The sequence below is a fragment of the Salmo salar genome, chromosome 18 (assembly GCF_965601325.2).
Source record: "Salmo salar chromosome 18, fSalSal1, whole genome shotgun sequence".
Classification (NCBI taxonomy): Eukaryota; Metazoa; Chordata; class Actinopteri; order Salmoniformes; family Salmonidae; genus Salmo; species Salmo salar.
This window is the reverse complement of record NC_138308.1, coordinates 8,680,061-8,699,227: the sequence shown is the minus strand read 5'-3', so window position 1 is coordinate 8,699,227 and position 19,167 is coordinate 8,680,061.

Here is a 19,167-nt window from a genome sequence, read left to right as displayed (position 1 = left end):
AAACAGTTAGAGTTTAATGGCTGTGATAGGAGAAAACTGAGGATGGATGATCAACAACATTGCACTTACTCCACAATAATAACCTAAATGACAGTGTGAAAAGAAGGAAGACTGTTCAAAATAAAAAATATTCCAAAACATGTGTCCTGTTTGCAACAAGACACTAAAGTAAAAATACAAAACATTTGGGAAAACAATATACTTTTTGTCCTGAATAAAAAATCCAATACAACACATTACTGAGTACCACTCTATATTTTCAAGCATAGTGGTGGCTGCATCATGTTATGGGTATGCTTGTAATCATTAAGGACTGGGGAGTTTTTCAGGATAAAAATGAAACGGAAAGGAGCTAAGCACAGGCAAAATCCTAGAAGAAAAACTTGTTCAGTCTGCTTTCCACCAGACACTGGGAGATTACTTTACCTTTCAGCAGGACAATAACCTAAAACACAAGGCCAAATCTACAGCGGAGTTGCTTACCAAGAAGACAGTGAATGTTCCTGAGTGGCCGAGTTAGAGTTTTGACTTAAATCTACTTGAAAATCTATGGCAAGACCTGAAAATGATTGTCTAGCAATTATCAACAACCTATTTGACAGAGTTGAATGATTTTTAAAAGAATAGTGGCAAATGTTGCACAATCCAGGTATGGAAAGCTCTTAGAGACTTACTCAGAAGACTCAGAGCTGTAATCGTTGCCAAAGGTGTTTCTACAAAGTATTGACTCAGGTGTGTTAATACTTACAGTACCAGTCAAAATTTTGGACACACCTACTCATTCCAGGGTTTTTCTTTATTTTTACTATTTTCAACATTGTAGAATAATAGTGAAGACATCAAAACTATGCAATAACACATATGGAATCATGTAGTAATCAAAAAAGGGTTAAACAAATGTTCATATATTTTAGATTTTAGATTCTTCAAAGTAGCCACCCTTTGCCTTGATGACAGCTTGTACACTCTTGGCATTCTCTCAACCAGCTTCATGAGGAATGCTTTTCCAACAGTCTTGAAGGAGTTCCCACTTGTTGGCTGCTTTTCCTTCACCCTGTGGTCCAACTTGAATCTCAAATATAAAATGTATTTTAGTGTGTTTAACACTTTTTTGGTTACTACATGATTCCATATTTGTTATTTCATAGTTTTGATGTCTTCACTATTATCCTGCAATGTAGAAAATTGGGAAAATAAAGAAAAACCCTTGAATGAGTAGGTGTGTTCAAACGTTTGACTGGTACTGTATGTAGCAAGGCAGCAACACATGACAACACAGCATGGTAGCATCATAACATGACAACAACATGGTAGCAACACAACAAGGTAGCAGAACAAAACATGGTACAAACATTATTGGGCACAGACAACAGCGCAAAGGGCAAGAAGGTAGGGACGACAATACATCGCACAAAGCAGCCTCAACTGTCAGTAAGAGTGTCCATGTCTTTGAATGAAGAGACTGAGATAAAACTGTCCAGTTTGAGTGTTTGTTGCAGCTCGTTCCAGTCGCTAGCTGCAGCGAACTGAAAACAGGAGCGAGAGTGTACTGTTCTGGAGTGTACTGCACTAACTACATGTGTGCTACAGTACTACTACAGTACTACTAAATCAGAATAGCTATGATGAGCCGGAGCGCAAAGTCATAAAAAGCTATTGTTTTAAAAGGTAAAAAATCCTCTTTGTACAGCTTTCAAAGTAACAATACATTTGAAAAGTAAAAATGTTCATGCCCATTTTAGCTTTCATAAGAAGATCCTCTTCAATATTTCAAGCGAAGATAAAGGAACCTTTCTGTGCTTTCTTCTCAAATTCATTGAAATAACAGTCTATATTTGAAAGACAAATAATGATTTTTCATTATTGAAATGATTTACAATATCACGCTGGTTGTGAGTCCTCGCTGGTAACATAGGATTTCCTGCTGTTTGTTAAGGTCAACAGGAGCAATGGTATAGAGGAGGGGAGGCTCTGGAGTCAGGACTGCGGTAGAAGACAGACACTGTCCCAAAGAACTATGTGTTTCTCTCCCTCTCCTTCTCCATGGCCCCTGTGATTCCAATGCTATCTCAGCGTGCTAGACGGGAGTTGTCAGGCCTGAGAGTGCTATTAAGTGGTGTGTTATTTACACATCATAAGCCATTCTATTACATTGACATCCAGAGGGCCTTTTCACCACTGTTCTCAGTGTGCCAGGGCCTTGCTGCTCTCTGTTTGCTCTCGGCCCCGCATGCTGATTGGGTGATTTTGTGTTATGACATTCCAATACTGTGGACCATGCGTAAGGTCGTTCCTCTGATATAGTCTGAAAGCATTCATTATTTTGGGAAGAAAATAGACAAAAGGTCAGTGATGGGGTGGGATGGGGTGGGGCGTTATGGAGTGGAGGTGGGATTTACAATTGGGTGGGGGATTAAGTTTTCCCTCTTATATCTCTTACTTACAATAAATCCACACGTTTCCATCCAAAAGATCTTGTTTAAACTGGGGAAGTGCATGAAGAAAATCTTTGACTTATTTCAAATTCATTGAGTTCAGCATAACATCGCTGGTCAGGGTGAGCCCTGAGACTCTAAAGGTGACCAGTATAGGGAATATCTCTGATCCAAAATATTGGAATTGTCTTCTCATTGTCGTCCCCAAAAACCATCCTGCCATTTACCGAAAGCATCAAAATATTTGACGTCTTATAATAGGATCTGTAACTAGTGTTGACATAGGTGCCCCCAGGAAAATAAATCTGGTTTAGCTATTGGTGAGAGTGACCCTTGACTGAACCCATAGAAAGCCTTAATTGAGTTGATGGGTTATTGAGTTCCCCAACTACATGTACTCTAGTACCTGGCCACAGATATATTAGTGTAGCACAAATCGGTATGACACAGTATGCAGTGGCGGCAGGTATCCTAGCGGTTAAGAGCGTTGGGCCAGTGACCAAAAGGTCGCTGGTTTGAATCCACAAACTGACTGGGTGACAAATCTGTCGATGGGCCCTTGAGCAAGGCACTTAACCGTAATTGCTCTTGTAAATTGTTCTGGATGAGAGCGTATGTAAAATGTATAACGAATGTCGATACATTCACTTTTATGTATGTGTTGAAAAGCTGCAGAATTTACTCAGCAACACAAGAAGCACGACAATACAAGAACGCACTCTCTCAATGAACTTATGCTGTATTACGCATTATGTATTTACAAAAACAAAAATGACATCCGGCATACACGGGACAGTATCTCCCAGCACCACAAAGGAGACACGCTTGGTAGTGTGTGTATTAACCCTCTTCTAAAGTACTATGTACGTATTTAGCCCATGTGATTTTGCATTATATTTTGCAGTTTATAACAGGTTAATAATATTACTATTATTATTAATAATAATAATAATAATAATACAATTTCAACCTCAAAGCTTTGAGCATTCAGTGTAACTAAAAGTTACAGGTAATTCGAGGGTAATATGCTGTACCACATATGAGACAAAGCTGTCTATATAACTGTAAATGATACGTTTGCAGTTCATTATGGGGAATACACAGTGGTCCCACAGAACCTTAACACCAAATGTGTCACTAGTGTGATGAAAGAGCTCACAGCTCAGACGTAACGCAACAGTTGTGAGCCAAAATTAAAGGACGTGTCAAGTTCCTCTTCTACACCGAGAGTACAGTATGAGTCATTTGAAATCGATAGGCCAACTCCAACAATCTGGTGTGAGGGACAGAAAATGTGCACCAGCCAGCATGTTGTTAAAGTAATTTACAACTGACTTTTATTGGTCTGTCCCTAACAATGACATTTCCCATCTGTAAAGACAGCCATAAAAATGATAACAGTGTACAGCAAGTGCAACGTTTTCATTTGCGGGGGGAAGAAAAAGAGACAATAAATCATGTACGGAACCACGTGAGAAGGCAGATTGGAATCTATCGTAAAGTCTCTAGACTGTTCTCCACTCCTGTCTCTCATCCCCAGGTCTCTCCTCTAGCGAGCAGTACCTCATCAGAAAGTTGGAGTCAGCCCCAGTGGGATGAGTCTCTGTGGTTATCATACACCATCTAGTGGCTACAGCGGGTTAGAGGAGATGCAGCAGGCCACTGTGACCAGCACCTCTCTGTCTTAACGTTGCCGTGTGGAGAGGAGCCGCCATTCATTGAAAAGGAATGAACAGAGCTGGCGAGGACGCACTGCCAAGCCCAACATTACAGCCAGTTGCAGTATAGGTTCTGTGTTCTAGTTCTATGTTAGTCAAGTGATAGCTAAGAAAACATGTGGTTGTAGAAAACAATTGTTTGGGAAATATTATAAATCACAATAATAGTTATTCACAATTAGGATAAAAGTACAGTTAATCGCCTAAACGATTCACAATTATTTATTTCACAAATGCATGATCAAATTTCTCATGCCATATGGCTATGCCATGCAATACCATGTGCTATTGAGATTATACTGAATTCATTTAGGACTAAAATACAGACATGAAAGGCATCTTGTTGCTATAGACACAGTAATGATGTACATATAGGCACTCAGTGAGCATAACTCTCCTAACCCCTCAGCCTGATCACTGTAATCCTAATCTCAACATGGGTTTACAGAATTATAGGTCACCTTGAGTTCAAAGGGGCAAAGGTGATTGAGATACTGTATTAGTTGAGGAGATGAATACAAGGATTCAGTATAGTTTAATGGTGTACGCAGAACGTTGCCTACAGGTTCAAGGGGAATGGTATAAACATGTCAAATGAATGTTATACTTATCATTTTAGAGGTGTTGAGATATGAGATTCAGGTTGTCCAGTCTAGGTTGCTTTGAAGCATGATGTGTGAATTGAACGTGAGCTCTAAAAAGGATACAGAGGAATTGAGATTTGAGCAGAATGTGGTTCACATTACAGAGACACGTTACAGAGATATATAAGAATGTGTGAAAGCAACGCACTCGCAATCCCCTCATTTCACAAGCCTATTATCCAATTGAAAACTGATCCTCAGTGAACTCCCATTGTGTGCCTCTCAAAGAAGAAATGTACAAAATAGATCTCAGGTCTCAAAAGTGGAGGCTGTGGAGTTTGAGTTACAGATGTGACCATTTTTTTCAATGTCTTTTTTTACTAAGAGTTCTTGCACAGATACCCTGTGAGCCAGAAGTGCTCCACCTGTTTCATAACCTTGTTGAAGCTGGAGCACCATTTTATCTGACTACTCTGCCCCGAGAGAAAATGTCTCAGTGTGACAACGTCAAACAGGGTAGGCTAATGATTCATCCCTGTACAGTAAGCATGTCATGGTAAAAGAGCCCCCACTTGGTCGATCTCCCAATGGGTTGTGACTTCTGCTGTCAACGGCTCAGCTACGTGCTCTCTTCCTGTAATTTCCACCCATCTTCACTGTTGACTGATGTGCTTTCAAAAAACGTGTTTACAATAGTTTATGTCAAACCAAGGAAGGGAAATCTATGGTGTTTGTAACAGCAGCTTCATAGAGTGTATGGATCAACTTTTATAGGAGAACCTCTGGCTGATAACTCAACAAACATATTCCCATTTTATGGCCCATTTATGTCACATACTGGGGAAGAGAAATAAAAAAAAGGGTCACAGGACACCTCGTTTTATAGCTGAGAAAAAGAAAACTCGCCACTATTTTTCAAAGGATTTATTTTAATCAGGCCGGAACCTCCATTCCATTTGTTCCTCTGACTGGTGATGCAATCCCTGCAGTCCAAAACCCTCCATTCATTAAATTGTTTTAATGTGACTGAAAGCACTTGTGCAAATAAACAGACAGTTACAGTGGATAGAAAGGTATCCCTGTGTCCACGCATGAACCAACAGTGACTAATTCCAAGTTGTGCCTTTTATCTTATTAATCCCATGCAACGCCGTTTGCAGGTCGTAGAAAATACTTATGAATTACATCTAATAGGCTTCAAATCAAGTACTAATTAAAACTGCATTAACCTTAATGAATCTGAAAAATGGAGACACCAATTTATTGGAGTTGTGTTTATACAACAGCTGGCTTCAATAATACATGACGCAACCTGCTCTTTGGGATGAACTCCCCTTCTTAATGTGAACCTCCTGTGTGTGTGTGTGTGTGTGTGTGTGTGTGTGTGTGTGCGTGCGTGCGTGCGTGCGTGCGCGTGTGTGTGTGTGTGTGTGTGTGCGTGTGTGCGTGCGTGCGTGTGTGTGTGTGTGTGAATGCGGTGTGTTTGTCCCTCCTCATTATAACAAGCCTCGTTAGAGGTTAACTTAGCAACATTAAGGCATCTTTAGAATCAGGAAAACAGACGAAGCAGCATTGTGCCAATCAGCGTCACAGGTGTTCATAATTGTCTGACTAATTGCTTCATTACTTATTTCAAGGCCTGAGCCCCGTTGAGCGCCGTCTGTGGTTCCATCACATCTGCATTTTGTGAAGCCCACTTCAGCTTCCATGGGAAGTCTCTCCAGAGTTTTAACATGTATCTGCTTGTTGCCTTGATTTCCCACGAGGACATCCTTTATTTATTCGCTGATTCCAACTCAAACGCCTTTAATGGAAATTCCCATGGTAGTATATGAGCTATGGGCGATGTGCTTATGACAATTTGTTGTCGGCTATCCCATTAGTAATTGAGAGAAGAGTGTTGTAAAAAGACCACGTAAATGACGCCATTCAAGTCATTGTTTTAGCCCTATTGTTTAGGGTGCAGTGTCCTAGCGGGCTGTAGGCTAATATTGGCAGATCTTTCATGACTGCTGTGAGTTACAGCCTCAGTCTGTTGCTGAGGGGACCCAGAAGAGACCTGCCATCCACTGAGACCTGCCATCCTAATGAATCAGGGACCACAAATGAGTGGAGGACCTGGGGAAACACAGATTTTCTATCACTGAGGCATCAGCATAACCGCCAGCTAATCAGGGATCTGATTTCAACCTATGATATTATCTCGGTCATGTCAAGATGTGTGTAAATGACACAACAAAGCTACTAACTTGTCACCCTTTTGAACTAGAGTGTCTGTGGCCGTCAAAGTATGCTATTCCTTTACGGTCATTATATTTGGAAGTATGAACAGAGCAGAGGTCCTCAATATTAATGAGACATTGAACATGCTGTAAACAGGAAGTACAGTGAGAAATCCCATCTCCTAGACCAATAGGACCCCCCCCCCCCCCCTCCAGGCATATGGATACCCATGTGAAATTACTTGAAAAAAGACCCGTCCAACCCGAGCCACCTTTTCCCACCCACATAGGCAATGAGGCAGTTATGGATCCATGCTCATGTCTTCAAGTCTTCAAGTCTGGACTTGTGCCGACCAATTATCTCCTAATCATCAATGGATGTGACCTGTGGCTTATGGCAGATGTTTGTCAATGCCCTTGTGTATCTGTCTGTATTTCAGAGGGATTTGAAGCGATGGCGGGAATGTAAAATCTATACTAACCTCTGATATATCAGTCTCTTCCCAGCATGAAATGCTTCTGGTCAAATGTCATTCATGTAATCTTTGTCTATGCTGGTTATCCCATTGAGATAGCATCGATGTATCCCAAAATGGCAAAAATCTTCAAATTCAAAATGACAATAGCGGCACAATGGCAACGGGTATAATAATGTTCACTTGAAATTGACTCCCATGAAAATACATAAATCACAATAAGTATTCTATATATCCTGCAAACCATCAAATAATGAACTACTGTGGATATTGAATATCTCTAGCAGTTTGCATGGCAATGTTACTATAGTATTAGACCTATCATACAACAAGCCTTGTTCCTCTACATATAGCCCCTTCTATTTATAGGTTATCAATAATAATAGTCAGATAATAATGGCCTGTCATTTCTATGACTTTTGCTTAAGAGATTGAACTGGAAGTTCAAGTTTCAAAAACAGTAAACACATTCATCAAGACCTGAATGCAAAACTTGAAACGTTATGCACATAGGGGCTCACAAAGACAGGCACCGTCCATATTTACATCATCTACACCATCCTCTGAAATAGCCATTTCCAGAGGAAAGAGTTAATTCAATTACAAATCATTTTAAAGTAGAATATCTTTCTTCTCCTTGCCAGATGATGGTGGGCATGTCCAAACTTGATTCTCCCTGACAACACAGCTAATGCTTGTTATAGTCATTCAGGCATGCTTAAGCCTTTAGAGAATTCAGGAGTGTCTCATGTAATGTCAACATTCTAGCCAAAACATGCTATACATGATTTAAATCAGGGATCAAATCATTACAATTATTGTTACGTAGGGGATAATCGTGGTGGAGTCGTAAAGAAACATCAGACAGATTAGACTGAGGCCCTACGAAGTGGAGAGCAAGAGGTTCGAAAAAGAAAAGTCGTTTGACTTTAAATATATTAGATGAAATAATATCATGATCAGTAAGTCAAAGCGTTGTCCATGGTGCTCCTTCAACAATGGATATTTCAAAAACAAGTGGCGAAATATTTCATGTTCTGTGCAGCTTATGTGCAATAGACTTGGCATCAATACAATAGCTATGGGAAGTGATTTATTTTCTTAAAGCAATTAAATGCCTACTTGATCATTTTTCTGGGAAAATATTATGAGAATGTGGCAAACAAATTAAAAGAGCACTCCATGACTAAACCTATCCCTAGGATTGGGTTGAAACATCGCATTTATATGGAAGCCAAACCTTTTAATCTACATTGGCGGGGGAGGGCGGGACGGGACGGGGGGGACGGGTAGAGAAAACAATTCTGAAATGTGCATTCTATTTATGTATGCAGACGATTATTAATTTCAATTTATGTAACCCCACTTACTCCCACAGTTTAATTAATGATGCTTGTTATCAGCTGTGTTTAAGAGGTAATGGACAATGTTGAATTTTGAGTGTTTACAGTGTTGGTGAAATATCCTGCTTTGCCCCCTTTGTAATGTATTGCCAGCGAGCAAGGAGATTAACAGTGTTTGTCATTCTTCCTGCAGCTATGTTATAATGCAAACCAAGGAGGGTAGAGGGGAAAAAGTGACGAGCGTACAACTTTGAAATGGTAACTAGAAATATCTACCATGGTCAGAAGAACAGGCATCCCACTCCATCACCTGATCCACACCGTAATTCCTGTTCTAATTGGAGGGAGGCTTTGCGCCAGCTAGGTTCCCGCAAAAACACAAGAGGAGGAATGGATTGTGAGAGGGGAGGAGGGAAAGAAGGAAGGGAAAGGAGAGGGGGGGGGGGGGGGGGTTGAGGAAAACACAGCTGTGTCAAGGCCTTGCAAACCATCGCTGGGGACAAGCTCCGTGGCTGCTACATTGATCTATCATCTTTACCATGAGAGATCATCATGATTCATCTCGTCTCATCTCACTGCAACTTCCACTCAGTGGACAGCAGGTGGACATGAAACCTGATTTCAATTGGCCTCTGTAGTACCACCATGTAGTCTCTTGACACCAACTTGCCTGTACCACTGCTATGGAGCTTATCATATACTGTACAAGTACATTGCAGAAGATTTCATCAGTCAGCACAAAAGTTATGGAAGGCAAAGGAAATAGACAGACAACCCAATAGTGTATATTACCAAGCAATTTTGTTCCCCATCACTTACAGGAATGCAATAGATGCAGGATTGGAGGCCTATCAATCCGAGAATGAACATAATTCAAAGGCAGTGCTGCTGGAATAAAGAACAGCTGGTAAAACAGGATTATTGAATAATCATCAATCACTTCACCAGGGCATAATCATATTATGACCCACTTAGCTCTTGAGTAAAGTATTTTATGGGTACTTTACAAAAACGAACTAATCCTTTATATGCCATTTTTCATTTATCCCATCAAAAATGATTATTTTAACATTAACATCATACAGAGCACACTATATCGATAACAGCACATCGTGAAAGTTGAGATCCTTTCAGTTTACGTCAGTTTACATCCTTTCAATTGACTGGATTGAGAGTATTTAGTCTATTTAGGGTTGAAAAGCATCTGAACAAAGTCAAAATAAGACAAACGTGCTTCCCCAATGATGCAACGACAAAACAATGGAACATTTTTATGACTGAATGAATCTGTAAGCAGTGTAAAGTTTATATTGGATTTCTTCAGCAAAGAAAATCTCATCTAAAGTAATGTTCTTTAACAAATTTAATTAAGTAAGAAATTAGAATAATGTATATTGATTTATACCCCCCCCCCATTCTTCAAAAAAGGCAAAAACACTACATATTAAAAGAGGTAAATGGAAGGTCTAAGAAGCTATCCATATAGATAGCTCTATTCTAGTTTTTCATACTAAGAGATGGCAGTTTACCACTTTCATCCTTTCAGACCTATGTAACACAAATACTATTACAAAGACTAGCCCTTCTTGGCTTCAAAGTGTCTGTCTACTAAAAAAGATAAGACAGGGGCACTTGCTGAAGGTGCTTTATTAGAATGTGGATGCAACATAGGATGAGGCTTGGTACATATCTATATAGAGGTATTTTATATCCATAACGTGTAGTCTTAGGAAGAAAGAGTCATAGGAATTTAGATGATAAGGTTAACAGTACACGCGTTCATTAAAAACTCAGCAAAAAAAGAAACGTCCTCTCACTGTCAACTGCGTTTATTTTCAGCAAACTTAACATGTGTAAATATTTGTATGAACATAACAAGATTTAACAACTGTAACATAAACTGAACAGGTTCCACAGACATGTGACTAACAGAAATGGAATAAAGTGTCCCTGAACAAAAGGGGGGTCAAAATCAAAAGCAACAGTCAGTATATGGTGTGGCCACCAGCTGCATTAAGTACTGCTGTGCATCTCCTCCTCATGGACTGCACCAGATTTTCCAGTTCTTGCTGTGAGATGTTACCCCACTCTTCCTGCAAGTTCCCGGACATTTATGGGTGGAATGGCCCTAGCCCTCACCCTCCGATCCAACAGGTCCAAGACGTGCTCAATGGGATTGAGATCCGGGCTCTTCGCTGGCCATGGCAGAACACTGACATTCCTGTCTTGCAGGAAATCACTCACAGAACGAGCAGTATGGTTGGTGGCATTGTCATGCTGGAGGGTCGTGTCAGGATGAGCCTGCAGGAAGGGTACCAGATGAGGGAGAAGGATGTCTTCCCTGTAACGCACAGCATTGACGTGGCTGCAATGACAACAAGCTCAGTCCGATGACGCCCCAGACCATGACGGACCCTCCACCTCCAAAATCAATCCCGCTCCAGAGTACACGCCTCGGTGTAACGCTCATTCTTTCGGTGATAAACGCGAATCCGACCATCACCCCTGGTGAGACAAAACCGCAACTCGTCAGTGAAGAGCACTTTTTGCCAGTCCTGTCTGGTCCAGCGACGGTGGATTTGTGACCATAGGCAACGTTGTTGCCAGTGATGTCTGGTGAGGACCTGCCTTACAACAGGCCTACAAGCCCTCAGTCCAGCCTCTCTCAGCCTATTGCAGACAGTCTGAGCACTGATGGAGGGATTGTGCATTCCTGGTGTAACTCGGGCAGTTGTTGTTGTCATCCTGTACCTGTCCCGCAGATGTGATGTTTGGATGTACTGATCCTGTGCAGGTGTTGTTACACGTGGTCTGCAAGGACGATCAGCTGTCCGTCCTGTCTGCCTGTAGCGCTGTCTTAGGCGTCTCACAGTACGGACATTGCAATTTATTGCCCTGGCCACATATGGAGTCCTCATGCCTCCTTGCAGCATGCCTAAGGCACATTCACGCAGATGAGCAGGGACCCTGGGCATCTTTCTTTTGGTGTTTTTCAGAGTCAGTAGAAAGGCCTCTTTAGTGTCCTAAGGTTTCATAACTGTAACCTTAATTGCCTACCATCTGTAAGCTGTTAGTGTCTTATTGACCGTTCCACAGGTGCACGTTCATTAATTGTTTATGGTTCATTGAACAAGCATAGGAAACAGTGTTTAAACTCTTTACAATGAAGATCTGTGAAGTTATTTGGATTTTTATGAATTATCTTTGAAAGACAGGGTCCTGAAGAAGGGACGTTTCTTTTTTTACTGAGTTTAGTTTGGCCAACCTTGTGCAAAATTCATCAATTCATCTAATCAGTTTTTTGTTTGTTTACTGAGTTACAATTCATACAAAATGTTTTTTCTTTCAAAGGAAGTTTATTACAATACTATTACGTATATATCATAAAAATAAAGGGCTATTTGCTGGTGGAATTGTTGCATAGAGCATTTTGATATATTGGACAGCTTATCATTTACAACAGGATAATTTGTGCATGCTAGCTGATCCTTTAAACTTCCAGTTATTGCGCTAAAGCTAGTTAGCAATGGCTCCAGAAACTACCTTCAATTTCTTCCAAACTGCATACAGAGACAAAAGGAGGGTATCAATGAATTTATTGACAAAATGTCACACCATCCCTTTTATATAAACTAGAAATATTAAGAGGTCCAAGAATCAATCCCTGTGGAACATTTGATCAAGGAGGAAGTTTACTCTTTTGAAAGTGACAGCTTGCATTCTTCCTTTTAGATTGCTGGAGAACCACAACAAGGACACCGCAAAAAAATCACTCACAATAATAGTATTAAGCTTTTGCAGTAAAATATCATAATAAATGGTGTCAAATGATATGGTAATACTATGTTACAAATGGTATTGTTAGTTATGCTGCCACTTACACTTATTATTACATGGGACCTTCCTCGCTGGTTAGATCCAGTAAACTCCCTGGTGATAACTCCTTGCATTAACAATATAATACTGTACACTGATCCAGGAATAAGATAGACAATGCTTACCAAGGTCAAGGAAGCTCCCAAGCATAATTACTAATACGGCAAACACAAAGGCATTGTTATTGGACAAGTATAATGCCAGACATTACCAGAGCAAAACGGCAGTCTCTATCAGGGAACAGCCTAGGAAGACATAGGGCGGGCATCAATTTAGCCTACTTATCTAAAGTCTCTAATTACTTGGTTTATTTGATAAACAGAACAAGAAAAATCCTTAAATGATTCCGCAAGATCCAAAGGGGATTAATTTCTCACTCCTTGAAAAAACAAATCACGGGTAGAATCCCTTATTTCACTCTTTAATCACACATTAATTAGGAGCAATAGGGGCACCAGTTACACTTGGCATTTTGGAAGATTGGGGGAGAAAAAAAAGCCTCTATTAGCCTCTCCAGAGGAAAAGGCAAACACATCAGGCTAAGACAAAGGCTCCACAATCATACAGAACAGCAGGAAGTGAGGATTGGGGGAAAGAGGATCTGGGCTCATGAAAGTCCCACACAATGCTGATATTTCCTCAATGCAGAGCCACAGTAGAAACCATCAATGACACGGTCTAGAACACTGTTCTATTAAAAATAACGAGCCCAAACTCCAGTGGATTACACGCTGCCCAGCCATTATTAGAATGGTGAAGTTACGGCATGGCTTGGAATTTTATTTCCATGGCAATTTTCAACCGTCCACTAGGGTCAAAGTGAGTGCCTGGTACCATCCAGGGTGTTGGGGATGGGTTTGAGGATGAGCTTAAAACATGAACTACGGCTCTGGGCATTGCAGGTTCAATCCCAGTGCTAGGCATTGTTTTGTAAAAAAACCAACTAAACAATGGTTTTAACCCTATCCCAAACCTCAACCCTAACCACTCCTAAGCTTAAGTTTCGGTTTCAGTTTCAGTTTGACTGACAGCTAACAGATGGCAAAACACTCCGTAGTTAAAGGGGCGACACACTCCGTAATCTCTTTTGCCTGCAGTTATGTCAAATGTCTCCATATGCCTTGAAGGTTGCGTTGAAAATATCTATTTGATTGTGTATATTATGGCCATTCAATTAAATGTATGAATTACTGACTTAATGAATTCATTGATTACCAAGTCACGGATTAGTGAAATGTCTACTCAAAACGTAATTTCTGGTGCAGGAAGGTACGTTATGTGTTCTTGTTCCCTTCACTGACATCACCTTGTGCCTCAATCAGCAACATTTACTTAAATAATTGTAAATGTGCTCCTATTAGCAACTTGTACTGAAAGACCATGTGAGAGTGATCATCTACACCTCTGAAATTCACAAGAGGGTTAATATTATCTTCATTGTATATCGCGCTTGAATATCATATATCGTATACGATATATATATGACTATCGTATAGTATATCGTGATATATTAATTTATCAACTGGGTGGTTCGAGCCCTGAATGCTGGCTGGCTGACAGCCGTGCTATATCGGACCGTATATCACGGGTATGACAAAACATTTTATTTTTACAGCTCTAATTTCATTGGTAACCAGTTTATAATAGCAATAAGGCACCTCGGGAGTTTGTGGTATATGGCCAATATACCACGGCTAAGGGCTGTATCCAGGCACTCCGCGTTGCATCGTGCTTAAGAACAGTCCTTAGGCGTGGTATATTGGCCATTTACCACACCTCCTTGTGCCTTATTGCTTAAGTATATCGCATTTAAGCACATATCGCACTAAACTAGAGTTGATAGAGTTTACAATGGTGGCCACCCTTCTATTCAGCATTTACCTTCATTTTTTACCACTACATCCCTGAATATAGCGTTGTAGAGATGAATACCCAATCTAGACAGGGGAGAACAGTGGACTGCTTTCCCCCAACACCTGGCCAAGCTTCAAACGATAGATGGCTTAGTGATGTCTGTTGACTTGTCATTAGAATCTTTAGTTTGTTCCTTTACAGAAATGAAAAATTGTAAGGGACGGAGCGAAAAACAAGGCTCTTAAGTGCGTTTTGAAATCCTTATGCTCTCGCTCCATTTTCTTATTTCACCAGCTTCAATAAAGAGGTAGCTTTACAAGCAATTTTGGCCTTGTTTGTTTAAGGTAATTACTACTTGTCCTCCCATCCTTCCAGCCCAGATGATGCAAGAAAATTACTGTTCCTCTACTTCAATCAATGCTGAGAAAAGAAAAGGGAGAAAGGGGAACAGAAGAAAGCAGATGGGAGTGGGGTGTTACTGAGAGAGGGAAACTCTGTGAGACACACACAGCTCCCTCCCTGCATGACAAGAAAGGGCACTGTCTCTGATTAATTAGCTGGAGTTGGTAATCAATTGAATAAGTCTGAAGTTGATGGTGAGAGGTCCCGTTTGGCGGGGCCTGGCTAAGCTTAGCGCTCTGTTCGGGGCCCTCTCTTTCTTCCACTGAGTAAACAAACTGTCTCTATTTACCTAAACAGTTGTTTCTTTGCCAAAACTGCCTGAAAGCCTCACACCACTGCATATAAGTCACTTCCAAACTAATATAATTGCAGCCTTTTGAAATATGTATAGGGTGAAGGCACCTCTGGTCACTGGTCCTATAAAGGAAGTAATAGCTTCTTAGTATTCAGTTCAGTTCTCTCCCAATCCAAACTCCAGAAATGCTCAGTCTTTTTCACTCAGTCTGGATGGCAAATCTCATTAAAAGACTTTTGTCAGCTGAACATTGTGGAAAACATTACTTCAATGATCTGCCACAAAGTCTTACACTGCCGTAAGCATAGCATTACACTTGATAGAGCACATTAGGACTGTTATTTTCTTGTTATAAAAAAATTGCCAGTGTGTACTTTGGTATCTGCACTCATCATCATAGATGAGTGTGACGTGGGCATCAAACATGTTCAGAAAGTCTAAGACCACCCAGGACAGCATTATCTCATCCTTTTAAAGATGATTGATCTTCTCTCACGCTCGCTCTCTCTGTCTCTTTGTCTCTGCACTGCATTTTCAAGCAGCAAACCTTGAAATGTCACAAAAGCAAGAGATGGGATGCAGGTCTCTACACCATTTAAGGAAGAAAAATAAACAATTTCTATAAATGTGACAACTTCTTCTAAATGAACGACTTTCAGATCAATCTTGTTCAGACAGGACATAATGCCATAAATCTGTCTTTGAAATATTTTACAATCTAATGTGGGTTCTTGTCTTTATTTACAAAGTGTTGGTAGCGTACATTAACCCTACCATGTCTACTATGCCATGGGCACTTGCCATAAACGTAAATCAGGTTAAATTACATGTTATGTCCTACCCCACGTGGTCTTACATGACAGTAATGTAGGCCTTATGATGGAGAGTTTAAACCATTTTATATTTTGAATAAAAACATCCAAGAAAATCTAACAAAAAAGGATAAAGTGAAAGATGTACTTATATTACTTGTACAACTTTGTGTTGGTTTGAAAAAGTTGTTTATGACATGGTACAGCAGTTGGTTCCAAATCAAACTCACAGCCCCTGATAAGGGACGGCCACATAACCCATGCAGTTAATGATAGTCCGTTGTTACAACACAAAGCCAGTCAAGTAGCTGATAGTGCACAGAAATTATTTAAGCGGTGTTAAGTGGCCTATTGTCATTCAAATGATAAATATGCTTGGCAGAGGTTATAGAATGGCTTTTACAAAGCATAGCTATTGTTTGTGTCGAGACAAGGTTTTAGGAAGTCAGAATTGAGGGAATTACTTTGGAGAGTTTCACGAAGTTCCTTGGGGTTTGAAGACAAATTGGTTCCATGCTCATTAGGCCTTCCCCTAACAGTCAGATGAGCCTTAAACATCACAACCTTCTGCCTTGACAACAGCAGCAAGGACAGGAGTGTCACAAAGCTGCAGACGAGAGTGACGAATGGTTCAATGAAGCACTACATTTTGCACACATTTATTTTCTCCAAGCAGTTCAAGACTACCATAATAGGAACATTTACTTGTGTGTACATTACATCAGTGCTAAGCTAACATTTTAAGGTACACATGTTAGCCTCTAATTTGTAGTTTATAAGTATGTATATAACCAGCTTATAAGGCCTTTATGATGTCTTATTAACCAAATATTAGGCCTTAACTAAGTAATTTGTTAGTCAAACATTAGAAGTCATGTAGTACTGGCCAATCCTTAATAACCTCATCATTAGCTATAATAAAGGTATATTTATAGTTAATAAAGAGCTAGTTAAACAAGAAACAGACTCTTAGTAAGCTTTTCTCAGTGCGGGACTAATATGGGCATAGGACCTCAATATGTGTTCCCTATTCTGAAGTGTGATCATATTTTTGCTTGCAGAAAAATTGTCCAGAAATGACCTCATTGGACAGAAAGGAGCACACCTCCCCTCATATATGCCTTTCAGACAACATTTAATTACAACATTTGATGTGAACAACAAAAGGTCCATATATACTGTACTTCCATATGAATGTCGGCTGCATAAGATTATATTATGAATAGCAAAGCGGCACACCTGCCCACCCCTTGAGCAAAACCATATGATTGGCTGAAACTGAGGATGTGTGTAGTTTGATAAAGGATAAATGGATTCATACAGTATATTCGTCATATAGCCAACACTCAAATCTGATGTAAACAATTGATGCAAACACATTGAGGTACTACGCCCTTATTAGTTCCACATTGAGACAGCTTACGAAAGAGTCTGTTTCTTGTGTAACTCGCTCTTTATCAACTATACACAAAGTGTACAAAACATTAAGAACACCTGCTCTTTCCATGGCAGACTGACTAGGTGCACCAGGGGGTTGCAACTGAATATTAGGAAGGTGTTCCTAATGTTTTGTACACTCAGTGTAATAAACCTTTATTATAGCTAATAATGAGGTTATTAAGGATTGTCCAGTACTACATGACTTCTTCTGTTTGGCTAACAAAGCCAACATGTGTACCTTAAATAGATAATCTGCTTCATCCAATGTTACATTTTTTTTTTCAACGAAACGGTGAAAGACGATACATAGTATTCTTTCAGCAGTACTTGAACAACTCTTGACTGTAGCTGGTTGTTTTCAATCAATCAAAGTTCTATAATTACGCAGCTTGATGCAGGTGGTGATTCTTTCTTTAGGAAGTAGACAACGAATGGCCGCAAACACCAGGCTCACTGTGCTCATTCACGAGACAAATCAAGGTAACGTTAATTGCGTCACTTAAGTTCATTTGAGCAAATCCCCCGGGGCGATTTCTGATCCCTTTTTTTGCTCATTTGTAAGACAAAATAATACTTTTTGCTCTGTCAGTTGCTGCATTGACCTCAAGGTTAGGGTGATGCAGGTGTGTTTTTACTGTAAATGGCTCTTTCTAAGCAATTTATTCTACTCAGTAACTCTGGCCCAATTTCCTGGATGCGTGGTCACTTGACTCTCCCGTTTCCAGTCACAGCATTTCCCAGTAAAAGTCATGTTACATGTTGTTGGATAAGTTTTTCTAAAAGTGGCAAATTAAAGTACATGGTTTCAGTAGAGGTACTAAACAGAACCAATGGGTAAAACATACATATTGCATTATGTTGCATACTACTGACTGTAAAACAAAGCGGGCAGGCAGATCCATGTTTTTTTTTTAAAGCAGGTATTGCTCTGGTGTTGCTTATGATGTAATTACCTTTGTGGGCATTGTTAGATAGTTATTTGAAGAAAAACACAATATTCATACAGATAAAAGGCAATATGCCGTTTGCTTAGTGAAGATGAATGCATAATGACTGCGTGCTCAGCATATTTGTTCTTGAGAGTATTTTATTCCATTTCCAGATAGCAGACAAATTAATTGAAAGTTCATTTTCATTTTGTGTTCTTTAAGTTATGTAAAATGATAATACATGATTTCAAATGCTTTTGCAATTTGCAGCTCATCTAATGTAATAACTAACCCACATAATAACTAACCCACAGTCTTATTTTTAATTATTGTGAAATTGTATTTAAGCATTCCTTTTTTTTTTATCAGATTATAAATGTTATGTCTACTTGACCTCATTCCCATAGCTTGAAAAAGTTGCTGTTTGAAAAAAACTTAGGAAAGTGTTAAAAACAGCTAATCGAAGTATGATACAGTGGGTATATTTGCTTGGTACTTGGCAGCTTGGGTACTGGAATTTATCATGAGTTCCAAACTTCATTTAGTGAAAGAAATAACATACATTCATAATTTGATGTGAAGCTTTGTGGTCACCCAAGAGAACATCTTTTCTTGCTCTGGATTTTACTTGAAAACAGTCATATGAATCTGAGGTCCTCAATAATTACTCTGAGTTAGACAGATAGCATTAAAAAGATAACAGTTTGTATATTTGCAATGTTGTTGCAAGGTATGTACTGGTTTTCTCCATTTTACTTCCACATCCTTATTATGTAGACAA